The sequence below is a fragment of the Lissotriton helveticus genome, chromosome 6 (assembly GCF_964261635.1).
Source record: "Lissotriton helveticus chromosome 6, aLisHel1.1, whole genome shotgun sequence".
In the NCBI taxonomy this organism is placed as follows: Eukaryota; Metazoa; Chordata; class Amphibia; order Caudata; family Salamandridae; genus Lissotriton; species Lissotriton helveticus.
In genome coordinates this window covers 742,670,716-742,676,923 of record NC_136067.1, presented here as the reverse complement: position 1 = coordinate 742,676,923, position 6,208 = coordinate 742,670,716, and the positions used below count along the sequence as shown (strand labels likewise).

Below are 6,208 nucleotides of genomic sequence, written 5' to 3'. Positions count from 1 at the left end.
TGAATGCTAATTGGCTGTCAACTGTCTGTCAACACTCTAAACCAGAAAGTGTTGGCAGCCATCTTGTGCCTCGGTAGACTGAGGCACAAGAAAGCAGGGAAACAAAGGTGGAAAACACGCAAAGGGGGCAGGGTAGAAACACCCTGACCCCCTAGTTCTGCTCAGGGGGTCCCACAAGGACCCCCAACCCCCCCCAATTTGTTGTTGTTGAAATATCGCTGGGTTCGCGTAGGTACGGGTACCTGCCGATAAAAAAAAATTTCATTTTTTTTTACATGGGGATTCCAACTCGGTATACTTAGGCCCAATTAAAACAAAATAATAATAAATGCGCATGGAAGCCTGTAGGTCCTCGGAGTTTCCGGGCTGCGGTCGTAGGAAATCCCCGGGTAGAGAGAGCATGGAGGGGCCGGAGCCCCAGCGGAGGAGCGCAGTGGACATCAACCGAGCGGGCGTCAAGGAGCTGGAGGGGGCGCTGAGGGGTATCGGCAGGAGGAGAGCCCGGGGCATCGTGTGGAAGAGAGAGGAGCTGAAGGGGTTCAACTCCTTAGAAGATCTCCTGCATGTGAAGGGGATTACCACCCGCATTCTAGAAATTAACAGTGACCGCCTGACGTGCAGGAAGAGGCAGTGCAGTGGTGATACTGGCCGGCGTAGCTGCTCGCACAACAACACACAGCCAAGGCCATCCAGTTCTACAGGAGATGCTTTGAGTGGCAACGTGTCTCAGGAACATTCAAGAGGCACGGGCAGAGAGTAGGAAGAAGAGTCAGAGATTCAGGCCGTTTGGGGGGAGGAAGAGGAAGATGAGTCGAAAGAGTCTGACCGCTCTGGCGTGCGAGGAGAGGATGAAGGGGAGGAAGAGAGCGAAGATGGAGAGGATGGCAGTGACGTCTACTTCTATTATATGATGGATGAGCGCTGAATTGATTATCTGGAGCGTACTGAGGAGGGGAACCTCATTCGTCATGTTCGGTCCAAGATGAAACGAAAGTCTGAGAATGGTGTCGATGTGAGAGCCCTATCTCCGGAAAAGAAGTTATGCAAAGGCTCAGAGTACAGCAGTTTTGGGTCATTAGCACAATGCATAAACAGTGCCACAATGTTTGGGGACCTGTGAAATGCCAACTACCATGGGCATCAGTGTCGACGAATCCCTTTCATCGCCCCTCCAGCAGAGCTGCAGGACTGGCTGCGAACCTTTCAGAAGTGGACCCGTCCCGAGAGGTTGCTAGCATTGGATGAGCTCATCGATTGCTGTGAACCATCTCAAATCAAGTATATGATGCAAGTCATCGAGCCACAGTTTCAACGTGATTTACAATGTTATGCAAATGCTGGCCCCTGAGGCCGAAACAATATGTAATTTGTACATTGTTACTAGTTTGTTTATGATCCCGCATTAGGCATTTAGTACACTGGTTATTTTTACCCACTAGGGTCAAATAAGCTGCTAGCTAGCCAAATCTCGATCAGTAGTGTATTTGATTATTGTTTTATGTCTAAATATCCAGACAGTGTCACATGGTAGGCTATTTTTTATAAGTTTTTATTATGGCCCACTTGGGCGTATCAATCATATGTTTACTGAGAGGCGCACTGGTATGTTTAGGTATTTACTCACATCGGCTGTACCCACTTGGGTTGCATGCTTGTAAACCGGTCTATATTGCCTATCTGACTGCTTTTCATGTGAACGGCGGCGTAGCTCAACCAGTACGTTCATCTTTTGCCGTGGGTTTCAGCTACTGACAAGAGTTCGCGGCTCACCCCAAGGCTTTTTTGATAAAATTTCACACTAATTCATTATTACTATTATTTTTTGGCACAAATGAACTTATGATGCCACACAACAAGGTGATCATATACCGTATACTATTTATGTGTTTTCTTTATGTATTAGACGCCATGTCGGTCAGCAAGCCGATGATTTGTAAACATTGTATTTACTTTTTGTTTGCAGCACACATTTGTTTATTATTATATTTGCACACGTTTATAATGATGATGATATGAAAACAGGAGGCTCTCTAATGAATATGATACTTAATGGCACTTGTTCTATGTCCCAGAATTTGAGACATTCCCACCGACTTTCATGTTCTTTCTCCATATATTTCGCTATTGCATTGGATTTTATCTCTTTACTACCCAAAGAGCTTGCCCTGTACGTACTATCCTTCTTAGAGCCCAGGACCTTCTGCGAGCCGCTCAGACCTGCCGCTACTGGAGGATCCTGGCTGAGGACAATTTGCTATGGCGGGAAAAAAACAGAGATGAAAGAATTGATGAGCCCCTCAACCTGAGACGGCAGAGGATGCTGACACCTTGTTTCATGTACAGTCCATGGAAATTTGGTTTCATGAGCCATCACAAGATAGATATGAACTGGCGAAGAGCGGACCTTAGGCCCCCTAAGGTGCTAAAGGGACATGATGATCACATCATAACTTGTCTTCAGTTCTGTGGGAACCAGATAGTTAGCGGGTCTGATGGCAACACGCTAAAGGTGTGGTCTGCTATCACAAGAGAGTGTGTTCAGACATTGGTGGGGCACACAGGCGGCGTCTGGTCCTCTCAGATGAGAGATAATATAGTGATTAGTGGCTCCACAGGCAGGACGCTGAAGGTCTGGAACGCAGACTCTGGCGAGTGCATCCACACCCTGTCCGGGCATACATCCACAGTGCGCTGTATGCACCTCCACGCAAGCAGGGTTGTTAGCGGCTCACGTGATGCCACCCTGCGGCTCTGGGACATTGAGACTGGACAGTGTCTGCATGTACTTATGGGTCATGTGGCTGCTGTTCGCTGCGTGCAGTACGATGGCAAGAAGGTGGTCATTGATGCTTATGATTACACTGTGAAGGTCTGGGACCCGGAGACGGAGACTTGCATTCACACTCTGCAAGGACACACCAACAGAGTCTACTCCTTGCAGTTTGATGGGGAGCATATTGTGAGTGGCTCCTTGAACACCTCTATCCATGTCTGGGATGTGAAAAGTGGAAATTGTTTGCACACGCTTATGGGTCATCAGTCCCTGACCAGTGGGATGGAGCTGCGGGACAACACCCTCATCTCAGGAAATGCCGACTCCACTGTGAAGATCTGGGATATAAAGACAGGACAGTGCTTACAGACACTGCAGGGCCCCCAGAAGCATCGGAGTGCTGTCACTTGCTTACAGTTCAGCTCGAAGTTTGTGGTAACAAGCTCAGATGATGGCACCGTTAAACTTTGGGACCTGAAGACAGGCGATTTCATCCGTAACCTGGTGGCTCTGGAAAGTGGTGGTAGTGGAGGAGTAGTATGGCAAATCCGGGCTTCCAATACTAAGCTAGTGTGTGCAGTTGGTAGTCGAAATGGCACAGAGGAAACAAAGTTGCAATAATAAATGTGTAAGTTGACTCCCAAATTCCGTTCCTTGTGCCTCTACTATTGTGACCCCGTCCCTCTTTGCTGTCACTCCTAGACCACCAATTTTCGATATCCATCCGGCAACAATTTAATTAAATCAATGACCAGCACTGGGAATCGGAGCCGAAATATCTCTCATCGCATTTCCGCTTTCAATCTCTCTAGCTCAAACTTCAATCATCTCTCAACCCGAAGAAGGATACGTCAATCTATCCGGCACTGTTTGCATTCTAAGCCTCGCTATCAAAATTAGAGCAACTCTCATTGGCCAAACGTCACCAGTGAAGAATCTCATTTGCTGTACTTTCTAGGGGGACTGACCTCTGTCTTTTTAAAATGGCGCTGCTCTGAGTTTCTCAGTAAATGCTAGAACTGTAGCCCAGTGTTGCCAGATTCGTTGTCTGATAGTTGTGAAGTGTCTGTAGGTGCCTTGCAGTGTGTATGCACGGCCCTGTGCAGAGTGTGAAGTGTGCCATGGGGGTCTCCGTCTGTGAGCCCACCCCATAGCTAGCTAGCTCTGTCCTAAACCTGTCCTGACTCCTGCTGTGGACACCTCTCCTCTGATGCGGACACGCTCTCCTCTGGTGCTCTGGCAAACACGGGCCTCTGTCAGAGGAGTGCCCCTCAAAGTGAGCTTTGTGAAAGTATCACGACATACCGTAACCAGATGTAATGATTCCCAGCCTATTTACAACAGAAGGATAGAGGGCTGAGACGGTAATTCCAGATTCAGGCTCGACATCTGCAGACCACAGTGAGCCCTGAAGTCACTGAGTGCTACTGTCGGATTCAGTCTCGTGATCTGCACTCCCGCCACAGTGATCACTGAAGTCATCGAGTGGCATTGGTGGATTCAGTCTCGTGATCTGCAGGCTACAGTGAGCCCTGAAGTCAGAGTGATATTGCTGGTTTCAGTGTCGTGATCTGCAGGCCACAGTGAGACCTGGAGTCACTGAGTGATATTGCCGGTTTGCACTGACCTCCCTTGTTTGCCTGCTTTAAATGGGGTGGTGTTGTCAGACACTGGGTGCTTCCAGTTCTTTTTTTTTTTTAAATGGAGAGTTTCGCCTCTTCACTGCGGTGACACACTACTTTGAATTGGTGACTACAGGCACCTCTCAATAGCGATCAGACCCCTGGGACACCAAGTGCTGGCTCTGTTACATTTCCGCTTCAGCCTCGGGGTCCCAGCAGCACTGCTGAGTTCACCAGCTCACCCACCCTGTCAGGCCAGGAAGATACAGTGCTACTTTGAACAGCATCTCAATGCTTCCCTTGCTGACCGCCTTCGGGTCAAGTAGTTGCCACTCTTGCTTCTCTCGGTTATCTTCTGACCAGGTCAGGAATGTCCATTTGACCTCCTTGTCACAGGTTTCAATTCCGGCGTGACCACTCAGCCCTTCATCCTTCCGAAGTCGATAAAGTAAGTGAGTACCACCTCTGGTACTCGGCACCAAGATAACCCCAGGGGTTAGCGTGCCGCACTCTATCTCCTACCTCCCATCCTTCACAACTATACAGAACTGTTGCATGTTTGAAAATTGGCAGAACTGCTCTCGCATCTTTACAAACTCTTTCTACCCCTTCTCAACTTCATAGCACTTCCCCATCTTTCAAAAGTGTAGAGCATACTTCCCATCCATCACACATCTACACCTTCAAAATATACAGAAACTTCCTCCCATGTTTTACAACTATGCATAATTCCCCCTAACTAATTTGCAGAATGTCTTCTGTTTTCCCACATCTGCTGCCTTGTATACAGCATGTGTGGACATAGGCTGTGTGTTCCTACACACCAAAAAATGATGCTGCTACCGTTAAGAACGATTTTCACAAAGAACATAAGCAGGCACGGTCTCAGGGCGTTCTCTGGGTCACAGCAGAGGCACAACAGTGAGAAAAAGGTAGAGTGACTAAACAGTGCACAGGCTAACATTGACTGGTTTCACATGGAAATTTTTCTAAGTGTGGACTTTTGGAAGTTTAAAAAATTCCTGTAAAATCAGCCGAACTGCGAATTCCGATTTACTCACCTGTTATCACGGGAGACATCAGTGCTGCATCTTTGAGCCCAGGACGGACCCTGAAAAGTAAATGTAACCATACTTAAAGTAACTTGAATTTCCTTCCATAAGCTAACATTGACATGTTTTACTTGGAAATTCTTCTAAGTGTGGAGTTTTGGAACTTTAAAAAATTCCTCAAAAATCAGCCGAACTACGAATTCCGATTTACTCAGCTGTTTTGAGGAGAGACCTCATTGCTGCATCTTTTAGCCCACTACTGATCCTGAAAAGTAATTCTAATCGTAGTTACAGTAACTTGAATTCCCTTCCATAGGATATCATTGCCTGCTATATAAAATATATATAAATAAAAAAAAATATTAAAAATCTTACAATTTCAGTATTTTTAAAAACATTTATTTTTCAATTTATATAAAAAATATGTAATGTAATTTAAAAATAAAATATATACAAATAAATAATTTAAAATGTAGTAAATCAGTATAAAAAATATAACAATTAATACATTTAAAAATTATCATTTAAAAAACCTTTGAAATTCACTGAAAAAACCATAGGTTTCAGCCACATTATAGTTAAAAATTAGCAATTAAAAAACCTTAGAAATTCACTGAAAAAACCATAGGTTTCACCCGCGTTATAGTTAAAAATTAGTATTTAAAAAACCTTAGAAATTCACTGAAAAAGCATAGGTTTCACACATGTTATAGTTAGCTGGACATTTCACTCATACTCCTAATGCACCATAGCTGTGTAGA

The 6,208-nt window shown here is 45.6% G+C and overlaps 1 pseudogene; it reads left to right on the top strand.

Annotated features, from left to right (window-relative positions):
* Window positions 1-328: 328 nt before the first annotated feature.
* On the top strand, window positions 329-3,394 carry LOC144762486 (F-box/WD repeat-containing protein 7 pseudogene; annotated as a pseudogene).
* Window positions 3,395-6,208: the final 2,814 nt, after the last annotated feature.